The sequence below is a fragment of the Protopterus annectens genome, chromosome 10.part0 (assembly GCF_019279795.1).
Source record: "Protopterus annectens isolate FY-2018-M chromosome 10.part0, PAN1.0, whole genome shotgun sequence".
NCBI lineage: Eukaryota > Metazoa > Chordata > Ceratodontiformes > Protopteridae > Protopterus > Protopterus annectens.
In genome coordinates, this window is record NC_056744.1 from 1378172575 (window position 1) to 1378192519 (window position 19945).

Sequence of the window (19945 nt, forward strand, 5' to 3'; positions counted from 1 at the left end):
GCAGTGATTTAATTAGACATGTCCTGTGGCGTGCGTCTGATATCCATAGACAACAGCTTGCCACAGGTGGTGGGGTGGCCATACATCCCCCCTCACCAGAGTGGAGGAACTGCTCTTAAGTGTGGTGGCTCCTGGCCTACAGCAGCAACAGCATCACACATGTGTCATCATGGAGGCCGGAGCCACCCAGCATGGTGACATGGAGCATGCAGGTAACATGCCCTAGCTGTAGACTACTGTTACCTGTATTGTTAGATTATGCATATGTGAAATGTGTACTGTGTTTAGCAGTTGTGCTGCTTATTGTGTGCAATACTGATATTGTGAATAGTATCTGTACACCTATGCCTGTTGTTCTACTGCAGTTTAGCACACTCACAGTAGCAATGCCACAGTTGTGGCCACTGACAAACTGTGTCATATTCTTGTAGGTCCCTCTGGTGTGACAGCAGGGCAGACGACACATGCTGGTGAGTGTGTTAACACTTTAAAATTGGTATTGAAATGTGCATGTCATAGGTGAGGTGTAGGCCATGTACACATAACACACCTACGCATAATGCATGCTGTGCATGTTTGCTGTGAGACGTTAAACATCTCAGTAAAGTCAGTAGCTGCCTCAATCACATGTAATGCACAGAGCATCAGACACAAATGTGGCAACACTGTACTGCACATTGAATAGGCATAGTTGACACACATGTACACAACATAACACGTTTGTCATACGCAGTACACCTCAACATGCTACACATGTTGTAACTGGACACCCGCTGCCAGGTCACACTTCAGTATCCCACATGTCATCCACACACCACACATATTATACCTGAGGGGTAGGGGCCTAGCATGGGGCTGTGCAACACTCTTCAACACATAACACAGTCATGTTAGGCAATGCTCCCTATTGGGCACCTCACACACCCTTGTGCAACGTGGCTGTGTAATTGTGACTTAGCCACGGCACTGCGGTTCAGGTACAGCATGCTAGGCGGTGGTCTAGCACACTTTAGTGCCCTTGTGTGACCACATGATGCATGATGATGATGGCTAATGGTACTACACCCCATACAGTTACAATGGCCATGTCCAGGATTGGTATTCCATCACGTACACATGCACCACACATCCCGTGTGTGTACACAGCATGCATGTGCTACACCTGTGTCCACAATTATCTGCTACAGACACAGACACTGCAATCAGACATGGAAATCCATGTGACACTAAGATAACACATGCAGCCATGGTATGTATACCTGTGAGTGATGGTGCACAGGACATTGCAGAGCTTATAATACTTGCACAAAAATGTCATGTCCTTGTACACATTGTGTTCCAGGGTGTAGGCAATCACTGAACATGTACACTCATGCACCACAGCCATGTACACTGTCATTAACTATGGCTGTCTACACTCACACTGCATGGACTTGATCAACACTTATTCTGCATGGTGACACGTGTGACGTGACTGTTTGCCTTGTGATACTGTCACCCACCTTCAACCACTATTGAGTATGTTTTGGATTGCTGTTGTGTGTGTGTGTCTGCTGTAGTGAGGAGTGTGCATGTGTTTCTGTGTTCCTGTGTGCATGTGTGCATGTGCAGACTGTAAAGTGTTTTTCCTGTCTTCCTCTCACAGGTGCTGAGTTAGGGGTTGGCAAAAGCAGCAGGCGACCTGAAGACACTGCCATGGATAGTGGTGATGATGACACATGTATTTTGTCACAGGGAGATTTGACAGGGTCTGTCATTGGTCCGCCATTCGAGAGTACACAGCGTTCAACCCCATCTATGCGCACACTCATACTGCCATTACATCCGTCACCACCAATGGCCATAGGCGAGGGACAGCATACAGTTGGCATTGACCAGGAGAGTGTGGTACCCATGGCACTTGCATCCCCTCACAGCAGCCATAGCCGTAGACCGGGAACGGTACCACATAGACGGAGGTCCAGGTGTTCTTGGGGGAGCACTACTAGTCATATTGCCCCTGGCAGTGGTGCCCTCACAGGCCTTATGATGACCACTATGTTCCGGGCTGTAATGTAGGCTCAGGCACATATAGAACAGTACATCAGGCAGGGACTTAGGGCGCAGAGGACACATTACACCGCTATCAATGACAGCATCCGTGACCTTGCCGGTGCCATCTGGACTTACACCGAGGTCATTGATAGACGTTGGGGGGAGACAATAGATGCCCTCCACAACATGTCTTCCTTGAGCCAGGACCATGCGGGATGGTTGCGACGTCGACACGGACGCATGCCAGCAACAGCAACAGCTGGCAGTGGTCGCGGACGGCCCACAGTTCACAGCCGCTCCCGTAGTAGCAGTACCAGCCCCAGAAATTCTGGTGCTGGCCTGTCCATTGACTGTCCCAGTAGACCACGTGCACATGGCTCTGGCCAGTCCCAGCAGGGACATGGGTCCAGTCATCATACCTCTGCCTCTGATGACAGTACCCAGTCAGGGTTGGTACCCGATACTGTCCGTAGCACCCCTGCCAGGCACAGGTACTGTGTCCGTGGCCAGAGACAGTGATCTGTACAGCCTAGCAGGTACAGTCTGTGGCTGTCCCACAAACCACTGTATATGGTAGCCACATGGTGGAGCTGTGTGCATGCAGACACACACACATTAAGCAAACAACTAGGGCTCACACATACACACACACATTACATCAACATTGGCCCATGCTGTACTGTTGTCCCTCACACACACACACACACACACACACACACACACACACACACACACACACACACACACACACACAGACATGTCGATTGGATGGGTCAATGTCAGGCTCTGGCAAACAACAAAACGCCCTGTGCATATGATGATACCTGTGCCGCCTCCTGTCATCTGCATTATTGACAGAGGGACAGGCTAACATGGTGCTGATGCACAGGGTCACACTATAGCAGTGTAACAATAATAGCAAGTTGTCAACAAGGAAGTGTAACTACATCCTTGTAGGTATATCTGAGCAGACATTATGCATCAAAGCTCTGATTGTCAATGTAGCATTGTTTACACCACTGTTAGGTCTGAGTATGTATTATCCACCCATGTGCCACTTGGCTGATGTGTGATGTGTTGCCAGCATGTGTTAGTGAGTGGACAGTACGTGTGTGATGTGTGCAGTACAGATTAGCAAGTGTACATCTGTGAACATGGTGGGTGTGCACTGTCTGGATGTACGTGCATAGTGGACACATGGGACGTGTGGCATACCCTGTTGTACACATTAACATCTCATAGCATCTTTCAATGGCCAGTATGCATTCTACTACAGCTATGTACTAACATGGGTAGACGTGTGTATGACATGGGTTGACACTATGCTGTGGGTGATACCATTAATATCTGTCAATGATTTGCGGTCTGTTAGTATACACAACTTCAACAGCATGACTTTAAGCAATCATTGGATGATGTCCTGACAAATGACACACAGTAGTAGGGAACTCAGTATCAATTGGATCCTTCCGGTGCTACACTATAACACTAACCAGTGGTAATGACCACCACCCATTACTGTGACCACACCTGTGTGTCATATAGCCCCCTTAGGTACATGCAGACACACTAAGGATGCGTCCATCCAAATCTGGGAATACATGGATTGGCCTACAATGCATTCCCTGGATGGGACACATATCCTACACAAGGGTATCATACAGACAGATACCTGTTGTCTGATACATGCTGTATAGCAGTAAGCCGACTGGCATAGTCATCCTCATGTACTATACATACTATCCCATCAGTATCCCACAAGTGGTAGCCCTCAACATGTATGTTGGGTACCATTGTGTACATACAGACCCATGTTATGTCATGTGTCCCTTGGTATCGACATATACATAGGTATTGTGGAGTCCCAAGGTGTATCACATAAGACATTAGAGGCCTGAATGCATATCCACAAGGCAGTCGTACACCTATAAAGACTGTCCATTCTTGGCAGACTTTGTTGTGTATGACCATGTGTGACATATACCCCAGGCATATACCCTCACTCACACTACTCTTAAGTAACTGTCATGGGTGTGTGTGCCACAGATGACCTTGGCCACAGAACATGACAGTGGATGGCCGTGTCACATACATACATATGTGACCTACGATCTGAGAAGCAGCGGCACAACCTGTCAATGGAAACAAATGTATTCATGTAGTATGCAGGCTTCACACCTATGTACTGATTGAGGGGACATGTACACATATATATTTGCCACGCAGATACCTGATGTGTGTAATACACTTACTGTTGTCATCATACTATGTCATACCATGGTAAAAGCAAAACTTACACCGCATTGACCAACAGTGACACACACACAGTCAGCATTTGCAGGACTCAAACCCCTACCTAACTATGTTATGATACAAGAGAGAGATGCATTAACACGGTGCACTATTTGCTTTAAATGGCTGGTTTCCTTTCTCCTGCTGTATTTGTAGGATGGTGGCATCATCAGACTTTTCAAAGAGGAATGTACCTCTGTTAGTAGTGTGTTTTCCCAGTCTCCAAAATGTACACTCCTCTCAAAGAAAACTGCACACATACACACACTCACTGTTTGCAGGATTTAAACCCCTGCTTAACTATGTTATGACACTAGAGAGACACATTAACATGGTGTGCCATTTGCTTTACTGGCAGGTTTTCCTTCTCCTGCTGTATTTGTAGGATGGTGACATCATCAGACTTTCCAAAGAGGAATGTACCTCTTTTAGTGTGATTTCACAGTCTCCAAAAAGGACACTCCTTTCAAAGACAATTGCACACATACACTGTTTGCAGGATTCAAACCACTACCTAACTATGTTATGATACTAGTGAGAGATGCATTAACACTGCACGCTATTTGCTTTACTGGCTGGTTTCCCTTCTCCTGCTGTATTTATAGGATGGTGACATCATCAGACTGGACATGGTGATGTGTGTACACTTTGTTTTATGCCATTCCAGGAATGGTCCATGTGGGTCAGCAGGTGTCAACAGCTTGAACAAGACCTCAGAATCCTTACCTTGTGTGATCTATCTGTGGACACATTGACATTCCATCATATGTCAACACATATTTATGCACAGCTTGTTGGTTTTGTGGATACTACATGTGTCTGGGATGTTGATAAAGGGCTATTCAAAGTCTATGTGACACGTGTAGATGTGTTCATTGATGTATGTCCTGGGTGGCTGTCTTGCAAACAGTCTAGCATGCTTGGGAACCATGATCCGCACATGAACATACCACAGTTGGTAGGGTTGTGTGTATGTCAGCTTCCAATAGCTCTGTTTATGACTGCAACCATGATGGACTCCATGACCTTGCAGATCAGACCTCATAGGCATACTGGACTTGACTTCCCATGGTGTGTTGTGCACCAACACTTGTGAGGAGTGCCATATGTAGCTGTGACACATTCAATGGTTCCACATCCTGTGCAGGGGGTGAGGCTCAGCTGACTGTTCAGGTGCATGATCTGTTTGTTCTGTAGTTTGTGCATGACACATATTGGGAATCAATGTATTCCACCTGCTGCCTTGCTTTTGGCAGTGGGGGTAGCTGCTCATCCATTCTACATGTGATATCTCCTGGTATGATGATGTGGACTATTGTCAGTGGGGGATGGGTATGTACATATGGGCCTGTCTGTTATGATGTCGGCATTGTCACTCAGGTACAGTTGGCCCTGACTCAGGACATATATGGGTGTACACTGATATTTATGACATAGCTGAAGGAGGTGTCATGATTCAGTCTGGACTCCTTCTCAGCTACTCTTTACAAAACACCAACGAACATGAGCACTAATCCCTGTTATACTCTTTTACATGCTTAACACCCTACTGATCCTTTGTGATCAGGTTACAGAGTATGTCATGATAATATCCTGGCATGTCCAGGGGTCGGTTTTGTGTGTACTCTTCAGTCCAGCTGGTGGATATTGTGATATTGACACAATGTCACATCTGCCTCATGTACACAGACAACCCTCTCCTCCCAACAAACTCAGATATATGTGTGAGATGCACCTATATAGACATACAGGGAGCTGAACTCTCTCAACTCATGACTGGCACAGTCTATCAGGTGGTGAAGGTAACCACACACACCACATATCAGTCTCACATATCCTCTAGCAACAGCACTCAAACCACATTAGCACACACAGACATACTCGGATGCTGTAAATGTACTCTACCTAAGCAGCAGAGACCTTCAAAGCAGACACACACACACCTGCTACCCCACTACAATACTCACATATCACAATGTTCACAATGTCAGTGTGCCACACAGTCAATGCCCTTCAGGCTAAACAATACACCTAATACACTTGTAATAGGTGACACTTATTGTCAGATACACTGACGTACCACTCACCAGCCCTAACAAGGGAATAGTCACTTTGGGCTGTCTGTTGGATGCCAGGATCTGCCGCATAACACAGGCAGTCAGGTCACTCCAAAGCAAGTACAAGACTGGCACCATCATTGTCCATGCTGGAGTGTATAACCTCAGATGTTACTCCTTGGACCACATGACATGATACATGGAGGAACACTCTGATCATGTAACCCAGGCCAGTATGACCCTGACCTTGTCTAGCATCTTGCACCCACCAATTATGATGTCACAGTATATGGACACACATATCACATTTAACAGTTGCCTAACAAATTTGTTTCATTCATAGGGGATACAGTGTCTGTCAGTGTATGGTAACATGCTGAACATGCCAAGTAGCTTCACTATGGACAGCTTGCACCTGTCACCTTTGGACTTTGGAATGCTAGCTAAGGCTCTTGCTACCACCATAGTTCCTTTTTTAAGCAGGGCTCAGAAAACACACCCACCTCCATAGACATTACAGGTTAAATGAAACTAAGGGTAATGCTGCTCAACAACAGTTGTGTTAACCTCATATTGTGGCCACTCAGGACTCTCCTCAGTATGGAGGATAGCAATATCGGTGCACTGACAGACACCTGGTTAAGACTCGCTTATGCACACCAGCACTACCAGGTTATGTTTCATACCATGCTGTCTGACAACAAAACTTGGAACAGACAACACAACTAGGGGGAGTATCCATATACATCAGATACACACACCTCCAGGTTAGTAGCACTGCACAAAGCATCACAGACCATACATATACAACGACCATTGTGCAATACTGCCTTTCAGTTTGTTGCCTGCTACAGAGCACACTCCCAAACTCAGGAACCACACACGGCTTTCGTGGGAACTATGGAGAATATGAAGGTCTCCACAAACACCATTATATTGTGTGACTTCATATACACAAATATTGACTGGGGATACTACTCAAGCCCCGACACCCTCACCCAACAGTCGCTACAATTTGGGGACTCATATGCTATGGCACAACCAGTCAGCACAGCCACAAGGGGGAATACATATTGGACCTGATCATCACCAACATGGGGACTCTATGTTCCACAACAGCGATATAACCCTCATTGGTAAGGTCAGAACATACATGTATCTCACAGGACATACATATACCCTCCACACACCCATCCTGGGTAATCTTGGTGAACTTCTCATGAGCCAACATCTCACTTCGCCGAAGCAAGGTGGTATCCTTCAGAGATCCTGAGACAGTGGCATATACAGCTCACACTACTGCATCCTTTACATACACATTCTATGGATACCTAGTGGACTGCATGGATTGTGCTATCCCAAATAACAACAGGACCCACTACTACAATGGCAGGGGACCTGTCTGGTAGACCCCAGCCATTAATAAGCTGTACAATGTCAGAAGGAAGCTACTACATGATAGAGCACAATCCCAGACTGGGAAGGCATCTGTGATCTGTACTAGCAGACAGCTACAATCACTCATGGACTTTTCTAAGGGCCGCTTCTACCAGACAATTGCAACAGACACGTAGAACTATCACACGGCCTTCTTCAGTTATGTCAGGAACCTGGGTGGACACTCACTGATATGCTGTGAGTTACTGCATACTGACTAAACCTACCCTGAATCCACTGGTATTGCCTACATCCTGGCAAACAGGTTCAGTGCAGATGTCTCCCACCCATCCCCCCTAAGGAGAAACTATCCATGCCAACAGAGTATAACCTCCCTGACATCACACAGTAAGAGGTGAGTGCTGCCCTCCCCACAGCGTACATCACAGTATCAATGTGACCAGATGGTGTCCCAGCCTGCATCATACACGAGCATCATGACAGACGCAACCCTCACGTTACATCACTGTTCAATATCAAAGTTACCACAGGATATGTACCCAAGGAATGACGTACAATGACAGTGTAGACAGTACAGCTCCACAGAGTTGGTGCCACAATGGACCACAGACAATATTGCCCTATAAGCCTATGTAGCCTGTTCTGCAAAGCTATGGAGCGTATTGTCATAGGACTCATACATATAAACATCGGGAACCTACAGACACTGTGTCCTACACATTTCAGCATTGTTGTGGCAGATCTTACCTCTTGAACCTGTTTGTATTCTTTAAATGGCTAACAGGTACATCGACATAGGGATGGCTGTCCACACAGCCTACCTGAACCTTGCAAAACCCTTCAACACAATAACCCACTGGGCCATTATGCATAGGCTCACCAGCATCAATATGGACACATATCTCACACAATGGATTGATACCTAGATCAGGGATAGCACCCACATGGTCAGAATTGCAGGTGCCATGTCTGACTATACACCAGTTACACATGGCATCCCACGCGGCTTGGTCCTGGGACCTCTCTTGTTCAGTATATATTTGTCTTACGTACAGGCTACCACAGGGGGAATATGGCTGAACATGTTTGCACTTGACTGCAAACTGGGTGCCATGATCAACTCTCCAGCTGCCACATGCATACTCAATCAGGGTCTCACAGAGATGGATGACTGGTGCCTGAGCCATGGCTTATAGCTAAATGCCATTAGTTGCATAGTCATCCCCTTTGGGAATAACAACATGCCCACACATTACTACATAGGTAGTACTCCATTACATACGCTAGAAGTTGTTAGGGGTTTGGGGACATGACTTGTTCGTACTGTCGCCTTTAACATTCACGTTGCCAAAGTGGTTGGACACACCTTCTATGTGGGCTTCCTTATCCCATATGGTTTCACATCTAGATCGAGTGAGGTCATTGTGCCCCTATACTCATCACATCCATGCTTGGTTACAATGCCACATTTGGGGTGTACCTTACCTGACACCTGCAGCAACTGTACTGGCCATGGAAGGTCCTCACCAAGCAGATCTAGGGACTCACACAGATGCCCTGCATAGTTCAGATGCAGTAACTCCAGCTCTACTCAGTCGCTTACCACCTACTCAGATATGATGTGTGCCTGTTGTTCACAGATATACCCAACCCAGAATTACTGGACATGCTCCACCTCAGGATATCCAACTCCCTTGGAGCTACACACTCCAGGGGCGTATACCTCAACACAGATGTTAATAGGACATTGTGGAGGGACAGATTCTTATCCCAGAGGCTCCACTCACTACAGAATGTAATCCCAGTTTCACATAGGCAGAGCCACCCACTGACCACCTACTGGAGACATCTTGACGACTGTATGGGTGATCGTATATTTACTCCTGGGATATCTTCTGTGTTCCTGCTAGACAGAGGCACACTAGCCTAAACGTACATGGGCTATCTTGTGTGACCTACTATTCACACACACAGTGTAGTAATCTGACAGGGTTGCGAATGCCAAACACACTCTGGCTAGGCTTGTACATGCCCTAGGGCAGATAGCCTAGTATCGAACTCTGAACCTATGCTAATGTTCAAGATGCAGAATGTTTATTGCTGATACTGATTGCAGGTCTTTATCATCTTTGCTTTACCAGTTTCCATGAACAACTTCGGTATCTGCAGAACATATTTGATTATGACAGGGTTCCACTATATTATAGATGTGTCTGTTGTCATATAACTGTGTGCACAGGGCAGAGTGCTGTATAGTGACAGGTTCCTGGGTTAACACATGCAACTGCCAGATATGTGTGCCCACTGCTGTACTCAGACATGGCCTAAGTGTGTGAGCATGCCCAGTTCTGCCATTCCGTGTTTTGTTGCCTGACATTTGTCTCATTTATTCAAGTGTGTGAGCATGCCCAGTGTGACCTTTCAGTATGTTTCTATCTGAGGTCCACTACATTTGTTGATGTGTGCGAACATGACCAATATTAACATTTATACTGTGTGTGTTGGAAGTCAGGTTCTGTTCTCACTGCAGGACTCACCTTTGTGTCATAACTCAACAAGGATTATGCTGTGTCTGCAGGGTTTCCATGGAATACTTTGCATAAACCTATCAACATTCCATCATACAGGTGGACCACTGCAATACTGTCATGGTTTAGTGGTTCTGTACTTTGGCTATAGTGCACAGTATCTTGGGTTTGAGGCCCATCACTGCTTTATATTTTCATACTGAGCAGACCAGACTGCTTAAGGGCCTGTTAAGCAAATATGAGCATGTTGGCTTTTGTTCAGCTATGCCCTACTTAGACCAGGCTTGTCTGACATTGCTGAATATTTACCAACATTGCTGGATGTTGCCCAATATTACTGAACATATTTACCACAGTTGTGTTAGCTGGTGTGTGCAATTTTGTTTCCATATACTACATGGTGGTAATTGCTGTTTAGCACTGCTTTATATTGCTTAACACATGGCATTCATGCCTTAGGTGGTGCTGCAGGGCTGCCTATGTCGGATGCACATACTACACTCCCTGCACATGTTTGGAAGCAGGTAGTGTCAACTTAGGCATCCCTTTTACTTTATGTGCGAGTCGGAGAGAGGTATAATTTCCAGAGTTCCTACTGAGCCAGTGTATGTGCTATGCGTTGCCTCTTTGCCAAGGCCAAAGCATACTGGGAATGCCTCCTTCTGCCTACTGGGGCAGGCTCAGGTTGTTCCTCCTCCGAGTCACGCTCTGCCTGTGATGGCCTTGGCAGTGGTGGGGGACTGTTTGGCCCAGGCCTATGCTGGTCCTGCTGCAGCTGTTTTCACAGGATCATATTATGTAGTATAGCACATACCATGACAATTTGGGTAAATGTAGTTGGTGAGTACTGCAAGGCTCCACCAGATCTGTCCAGGCACCGGAACCATGACTTGAGCAGCCCAAACACACGCTCTATTACATTACATGTTTGTGCATGTGCCTCATTATGGCGTTCCTGTTCAGGTGTGTGTGCATTTCTGATGGGTGTCATCAGCCACGGCTCCAGTGCATAGCCAGCATCCCCCACTAGGTGACCATGTGGGATGTCCCCATTGGCAAATGTCTGGTACAGCTGTGTCAGATGCCAGATATGGGAATCATGATAGCTTCCAGGGCAGCCTGCACACACATTCAGTATTATGCCCTGGGCATCACACACAACCTGGCAGTTGATGGAGGGGAAGCCCTTGTGGTTGAAGTAGACCCTACCCCACTCACCGGCTGGTGCTTTGATGCATATGTGCGTGCAGTCTATTGCACCCACTACCTCAGGGTATTCCGCTATTTGCTGGAAGGGACGCATATTGCTGGCCAATACCTCATGGAAATTGGGGAAATATACATGATCACCAACATGTGCTGACATGGCATCCAGAAACTGGTGTAGTACCCTGGATGCTGATGCCTGTGATATCCCCATCATATTACCAGTTGGTCTCTGGAAGGTACCTATTGCTAGTATTCTTAGGGCAACACATAGCTTGGTTTCCACTGGGATGATTTCCCCTCTGTTGGTTCTGTGTGTGAGGCGTGGCCTGCACAGCTCAACAATTTGCTGCAGGAAGTCTCTGTCCAGTCTATAGCGCTCCACTATCTCCAGCTCGTGTAGTCCCTGGTAGGTTACCCTGGGCCTGTACAATCTTCTCCGTCTCCTCACTGTGGGTTGTGCTGCAGCATTTCCATTGTCACCACCCTCAGCATGTTGCATATGTCGCCTTATAACAGCAATGGCAGCCCCTAACATTTCTTTGTCTCAGTAAAGCTTTTTCAGTTTTCACTTCTATTAGCTTACTGCAGTGTCTGTTGTGAGTAACATAATGGACTGTTGTTTGCAGAGTTTTAAGTGCTAGACTGGGCTGGGCTAGTGTACTGCCTGTGTAATTGCCTGATTCTGATTGTTTTCACCTGATAGCTCTGCTAGTACTCCCTGGAAGCTTCCTACTATTTGTTGTGCTTCCTTTTTCCTTTCTGTTTCCTCAAGGGGGAGCACCGCACACACAAGCGCAAACACGCGCACAGCAGCTAACACGCACGCACACATGCTTACACGGACTAAAACTTGCTTATTCGGGTTAAAACACGCGCACACCAGCGCAAACGCACTTACAACTCCTTAAACAGCCTTATACATGCTTACTCCGGCTTAAACGCGCACTCACGCTTACACACACGCACACTGTCTTACTCGGGTTTACAGGTGCGCATACTCGCTCAGCAAGAAACTTTGGTGTTATCCACGGCATACTCCTTCCATTTCTTGCCTTTCCCTAGCCTACCTGTTGACACACCTCTTTCCATGATGTATAAATGACAGCTGACACATGCCACTCTGCTCCAATGAGCTTCACCTCTTTCATACATACCCCCCTCGTGATGTCACCTATCTTCTACTCTGTTACTCCCCATATCCTACTCCTACACTCCACTGACTGTTCTCATTTGCTATGTAAACTTGCGATTCACTATCCTAACACTCATTTACATAGGATTGCCTACTAATGCTTGGTTACATATCTTAAACTGAGCTTCCCCCCTTAGCAACTGCTACTCAGTGGCCATGTTGTCTTCAGCCTGACATTCCCTTGCATTGTACATTAACAATTTCTATAAAATCCACATTTGTGGGTTTTAATTTTTAGTATTCTGGGTTTTAGAGTGCAGCCTGTTTGCGCAGCACTGCGCTACGCTTAAACGTCGGAAATTGGCGAAAAAAAATATTTTTATTTTTATATTGCATCAGGAAACATTTCCAATGGCCATATATTTGGCCATTGGCATGCTTCCTGCACTGGATGCAACCTTTATTTGGAGCTGTCATGGCTCCGTTTTGCTATTTGCAGAAAGGTACTCAGTTGTCAACTGAGTACATTTCTGCAAATAACACTGCTCTTACTTGGACAGGTACGGGTTTCCTGAATCGCAAATCTACCTCATTTGTATGCCTTTCACCTACAATTGAGGTAATTTGCATATCCCTGCCCTGTCTGTGTAAGAGCCATTTTAGGAGCTCTCTTACACGCCCCTACAGGCTGTTCCTGGATCGCTCGTCGGACATGATGGCTGCATGGAGTCTTACTCTACTCTTAGACTCTGTGCAAGCCATCGTGAATCTGGCCCAAAGAAAACATTACATAAAATTATTTTGCTTGCTTTAAGTAGATACAACAATGTGAAAAGGCTTATAAACTGGTCTTTGACTTAAAAATTACCAAAGAAATAGACATGCATTTCATGCAGTTTCAGCCTCATCAGAGTGAATGTGTGCCCCGTAATGAAAAAAAAGAAAAACAAGCAAAAGTTATAATTAAAAAGATAATAAAAATCAGTCAGGCAAAGGCTTTCTGAGAGAAGCATTGTCAAAATACATCTTTCAAAAAGGTGCTGTACCATCTAGACCAAACTACTGATATGCCATGAAGATCTGTCAGCTTTAATCTAAAAATGAAGTAATGTACCAGGGATATATTTGGCAAGTATAAAACAGCAGGACATTGTTAATTAATATTGGGGAATCCCTGAACGGAAGGGAATAACTAAGACTTATCTTATTAAATCTGTTTTTTCTTTTTTCTTTTGTGGTACTAATTGCAACAGCCAAAATAAAATATGACTGTTTAGTAGGATTTTATATGTGTGGTAAAGGTTTTATGCAATTCTTTAGATTCAAAGACAAATACTGTATAACAAATTCATAATATTACTTTTCTCATTTCAGTTTCTGGTTATGAAATAAGAATGAGCAAGAACCTTCTGACCCTAAGAAACGACTTCAACAGTGCAGAACAAATTAACACTTCACACATTATACCCCTTCCTGGTGGGAGCCAAGAAGTCTTTTCTTTCCAACTTGAGGATGTTGTAATAAAAAATGGAACTATTCTCTACTTTGCTGTTCGTGCTTCTGATGAGGCTGCAAACCTGGCAGATATATCTAATATTGCACAGGCAGTAATGATTATTACAAGTGATCCAAGTGGTGAGGCTAGTAATGGTATTAGCATCACAGTGCTTGTGCTGATAGTTGCAGGATCCTTATTCTTGGTACTGATTATTGTAAGTGCAGTTGTGTGTGGTGTAAATAATAGAAAAAAGAAGAGAATATCACCTCAGCCTGCCTGAATGCAATGATTAAATAACAGATTTATTCTAAGTCATATATTACTTTGAAGCAGGACAGCATGACATTGAAACATGTTGAAACTTATGTTTGCTAGAAAGATGCATTCTCAGAGTTTCACCTTAACTTGTAATTTTCTAGTTTTGGAACACAGAATAACTGATCTGACATAAATTAGACTAACTTCATTAATACAATGCATTGATATTTTGTATTTTAATCCAGTATTTTGTCTCTTAAAACAAAGGAATCATTTTAATATATACTGAATGTCTACTAAGTGCCTCAAACTGTAACATGAAGCAATTAAAATTAAAAGAATATTCTTTACAGGTTCTGTACCATAGTTTTGTTTATCATCTTAGAATTTTAAAAGAGTTTAGCAGAATACATAACAATGGTGTTTATATTACACATCAGTTTCTGTGATCTATAATCCTACAAAATCCATTTTTGTTCAAAATGACAATAAGATACTGGTACAGAATCTAAACATTATCCCTGACATTGTTTACAAAGTGAAAACGTTATGTCTTAAAGATGTACTATTAGCTTGAAAGATGATATTAATGATGATTACAGAAAATCTTCTACATGAAGTATGAAGGCACTTGTACTAACATGAAGGCTGTTTCTGTGGCTACCACCTCCACTACTGAGGCTATGAATCTTACTGCTTTTAATATCTACATATGCTGAATGTCTTTTCTGATATTATTCAGAGGTGTATTGGGAATATTTACACTACCTGGCAATCTTTACTGTAAATTCCTGTTTCTTACTTTTATCCTGCAGGGCTATGTCTGAAATGGCTCCATTTTGGATCCATTTTGGATCAGTCCACTATCCTTAAATAAAATAAATCCCAACATCATTGATCTGGACTGGACACACAGTCTGAATTTAGGATTTTGACTCAAATAATAGATTCTCCACTCCCAGCTCAGTGAAAGACAGACCTCTTGCAGCATTTGTAGTTTTCAAAGAAAGCAAAACAAAGACAATCTAAAACTGCAGCTCAGTATAAATATATGAACAGCACAAATTGGGAAGCACTTCCATCAGTTGATATCAGTGGCATTATAACCCCCATTTCACAGTAGCCTGCTAAGAAGATGAATATCTTCCATACAAAACTGAAATGACAAAGTACAGTAAGTAAAGGAAAATAAAAGGCTCCCAGTGAGCAAGTCTCCTTCCTGGAAACATGCAGTGGTTTTCTGTATCCATGACTGGATTTATTACTTAAGATGATCTCACTAAGCCATTGTGTAAGTCATCATTAAACTGAGTGGCTGCATTTGGTTAGAAACCATAACATATCAAATAGTCTGTATTTGTGGGCTATTATTTTTTTAATCTTAAGAAATTTGAACTAGGCAAAGGTAACTGCTAGTTGACAAAGACCAGCCCTTCTTTATGGAAAATGAGATAAATAGGTTTGAGAGAAAGTGCTTATAACTCTCCTTGTTAAGGTAGCCAGCAGAGGATCTTCTAGGGAAAGAATGTCAAATAAACAAAGATCGCAGGCTTGAACAGTGCAAAGGTAAGCTGAAGCATAAAATGAGCAACCCATGGTGGGACAGTGTCTTTGTAGGAAGCTGGAAAACTCCACAGCAGGAGGCTGAGCAGAACAAAATGGAAATTAGCCATCAAATGAACCTTCATGGATGAATAACTCTGGCCATGAACAAAGGCTTTTGGCTATAAGCAGGTTTTTGCAGCTTTTGCTTCAATTGCTGGAGGCAGGACCAGGGAAAAGTAGCCAGGATGTTTGATTGTAGAGGCAATCAATCTGTACAACTATCTGGGTGTTTAGTTTACTGCTGTAGTCACGTTTGGATTTGAAAGCTTCACAGTTTTACATAGGTGGAGATGGTCATCTTGATGAGACCACATTTGGTATAGCTTCAGCTAGACAAAATAAAGCATTTGAAGAATCTTCAATTCAACCAGATGGAAAAAGAGTGTTTTTTTTTTTTTTTTTGCATGGTCGCAAGAGCCTTCCACTTTCCATGTGGGTGATTTGGCTGACATACTTGTGTTTATTTATTTATTGACTAACATTTAATTACTGGGATAGTGTGACTGGGCAAGTGACCATTTTCATTGAAGGCCCAGGTAGAAAAGCTCCGAAGTATTAGAAAAAACATTTTAAGAACAATAATTTTTACAATCTTCAGAAATAATACAAAAACATCTAAACATCATAAGCATACCAAATTACACATGAATGAAAATAAGAAGTTATGTACCTACCATAACGTTCCATGTTAGTTGTCTTCTTCTCGCCTTCTTTCTTGCTGGATGACTCGGCCAATACTAAAGCTCGAGAGCTAATTCCACTGGCTCGAGGCTCCCCCATATCCCACAATGCTAGGCGGTAACTCCTCAGATCTCGTTTGAAAGCTAGGCCAAGCAAGAAAAACTCCATAACATGGAGAAGGGTAACCCACCTCTATAAGGCTGACTGTGAGGTGTCCTAAACCTAACAGAGGAAAAATATAGAGGTGGTAGAACGTGGGAGAAAAGGATTGAAAGGTCACAGGACAATCTCCTCTAGGTCTGTCCAGGCTAGGGGGAAGGAGGGTGGGACGCAAGAAAGAAGGCGAGAAGAAGACAACTAACATGGAACGTTATGGTAGGTACATAACTTCTTAATGTTAAGTTGTCCATCTCACCTTCATTCTTGCTGGATGGGACCGCGTCCCTAGCACCTTGTCCCAGGTGGCCTATCGGAACAGACTCTTGAGAACAATGGAACCAAAGTTGGCACGGTCTCTGGAGGCTATGTCCAACTTGTAATGAGAAATGAAGGTATGAGGGGAAGCCCAGGTTGCTGCTGAGCAAATAGAATCAATAGGAAGCCTATCCTGAAAAGCTATGGATGTGGCTAAGGCCCTAGTAGAATGAGCTCTAGGCTTCGAGGGCAATTGTTGGTGCCTGATCTCATAAATAAAGGTAATCGTAGAAGTAAGCCATCTAGAAAGTGACACTTTAGTGACTGGAAGGCCCATCTTGCCTTCCGCATATGAAATAAACAGTTGGTCTGATTTTCTAAACTGTTTAGTCCTATCTAAATAATACCTAAGTTGGCGATGAACATCTAAACAGTGCAGTTTCTGTTCTGACCTGTTGCCATAGTTGGGGAAAAAACTGGGAGATCAATAGTTTGATTCAGATTTGCTTGAGAGGACACTTTGGGCAAACAGGATGGATTGGTACGCAAGGATACTCTATCTCTGTGAAAAAGTAAATACGGGGGACGACAGCATAGAGCATGGAGTTCCGATACCCTTCTAGCTGAAGTGATGGCTATTAGAAAAAGCATTTTCCAAGACAATAACTTCATAGAACATGAAGCCACAGGTTCAAAGGGGGGTAGAATCAATGATGCTAGAACCAAGTTCAGATCCCATGGAGGAGGTGGATCCTTGATAGGGGGCTTAAGAAGAAAGACTCCTTTCAAAAAGGCTTTACAGAGTTTGTGAGACATAATAGTAGACTCTGACACACCCACATGAAAATTAGATATAGTCGCCAATTGAACTCTGATAGTAGAAGGAGAAGAGCCTGCTTGGAAAAGCTCATCTAGGAAATCCAGAATGGACTGAATAGGTGCAGTAAAAGGATCTATTTCCCTCGACGCTGCCCAGAAGGAGAAACGTTTCCATTTGCTGCTATAAATCTTCCGGGTAGAAGACTTATGAGAAGCTATCAAAATATCTCTAACTGAGTGAGATATTAAGGGAAGCCTGGCTAAGGTTGGAATTGGAGGAACCACGCTGTGAGGTTCAGAGAAGAAAGGGATTGGTGCAGTTGATCCGATTGATGGGTCAAGAGATCTGGAACTGGGTCCAGATGCCATGGTTGTACCAAAAGGTAACGGTGAAGAAAGGGAAACCAAACCTGTCGAGGCCAATAAGGGGCAATGAGGATCATTGAGGCCTTCAGAGTGATGGTTTTCCGAATCAGCTGAGGTATCAGTGGGAAGGGGGGAAAGGCATACAGGAGTCCCGGAGGCCAATCGTGAACTAGAGCGTCTCTGATGGGATGACCTGGTAGGGGAAAGAGGGTAAAGAAATCGGGACACTTGCTGTTTTGGGGAGTGGCAAAAAGATCGCAGCAAGGTTGGCCCCAAGTTTGAAAAACTTCTTCCAACATTGATTTCTTCAGAGACCACTCGTGAGGCATGAGAATTTCTCTGCTCAATCTGTCTGCTATCACATTGGAATTGCCGGGAATGTGCGTTGCTATCAGGAAACGCTGAGAAGAGATCGCCCATTGCAACAGTCTGAGTGCTTCTCGACATAAGGGGTAAGATTTGGTTCTGCCTTGCTTGTTGATGTACCACACTACAGACATATTGTCCGTCTGAATTGGTATAGTTCCCTAGGGAAGAGAGTCCTGAAGGGCTTGCAATGCTAAAAACACTGCTCTCATCTCTAGAACATTTATGTGCAAGTGGCACTCAATCGGCTGCCACGTGCCCTGGACTGTCCTGCCCTGGTAATGCACCCCCCACCCGATCAGGGAGGCATCCGTTGTCAGAGTTGCAGCCGGGGGCGGGGGTTGAAAGGTCTCCCTAGAAGAAGTTGGGGAGATGTGACCCACCAGGAAAGAATATTCCTGCATGACTGAGTTATGCTGATAGTGTGGGACATTGGTAGAAGGTGAAATGACCACTGAGTGAAAAGCATCCACTGAAGAATCCTCATGTGGAAGCGGGCTAAGGGGAGGAGAGGAATAGCCGCCGCCATAATCCCTAGGACTTTCAACACCAGTCTGACCTTGACCCTGTTGTGTCGTAATAGAAGAAAAACCTGCTTGTGAATGTCTGCTACTCTTTGTTCCGTGAGTCTGGCTGACAGACTGACTGTGTCTAATCTTGCGCCTATAAAGGTAATAGACTGACAAGGCGACAAGACAGACTTTTCGTAATTTACAGAGATGCCTAGAGTCTGACAGGTTTGTAAAGTGTAGTCTCTGGCTAAAAGAAGTAGATGCCTGGTGGTGGCAGTCAGGAGCCAGTCGTCTAAGTATGGAAACACCTGGAATCCCTGGCCCCTCAAATGAGCGGCGACCACTGCCATGCATTTGGTGAACACTCGGGGGGCTGTAGTGAGACCAAAGGGCAGGGCCCTGAACTGAAAATGACTGGCTCCTAACCTGAAGCGGAGAAATCTCCTGGATCATCTGTTCATCTTGATGTGATAGTACGCATCCTGGAGATCTATGGAGCACAACCAGTTGTCCTGACCCAGAAAGGGCAGAATGGACTGCAGCGTGACCATCCAAAATTTTGTTTTCTTGACAAACTTGTTCAAGTTGCTGAGATCCAAAATGGGTCTCCAGTCCCCTGTCTTCTTTGGAACCAAAAAGAATTTGGAGTAGATTCCGGATCCTTGTTGGTCTGCTGGAACTGGTTGAATGGTTCTTTTTGCTAGCAGCTTTGAAATTTCTAGTGCTGCTTGCTCCCTTTGACTGGGTGTAACGTCTGGAAGGGAGTTTCTGGATTG

The 19945-nt window shown here is 44.5% G+C and overlaps 1 pseudogene; it reads left to right on the forward strand.

The window, feature by feature from the left end:
• Positions 1-14701, forward strand: part of LOC122814284 — a 1664844-nt pseudogene extending 1650143 nt beyond the window's left edge.
• Positions 14702-19945: the final 5244 nt, after the last annotated feature.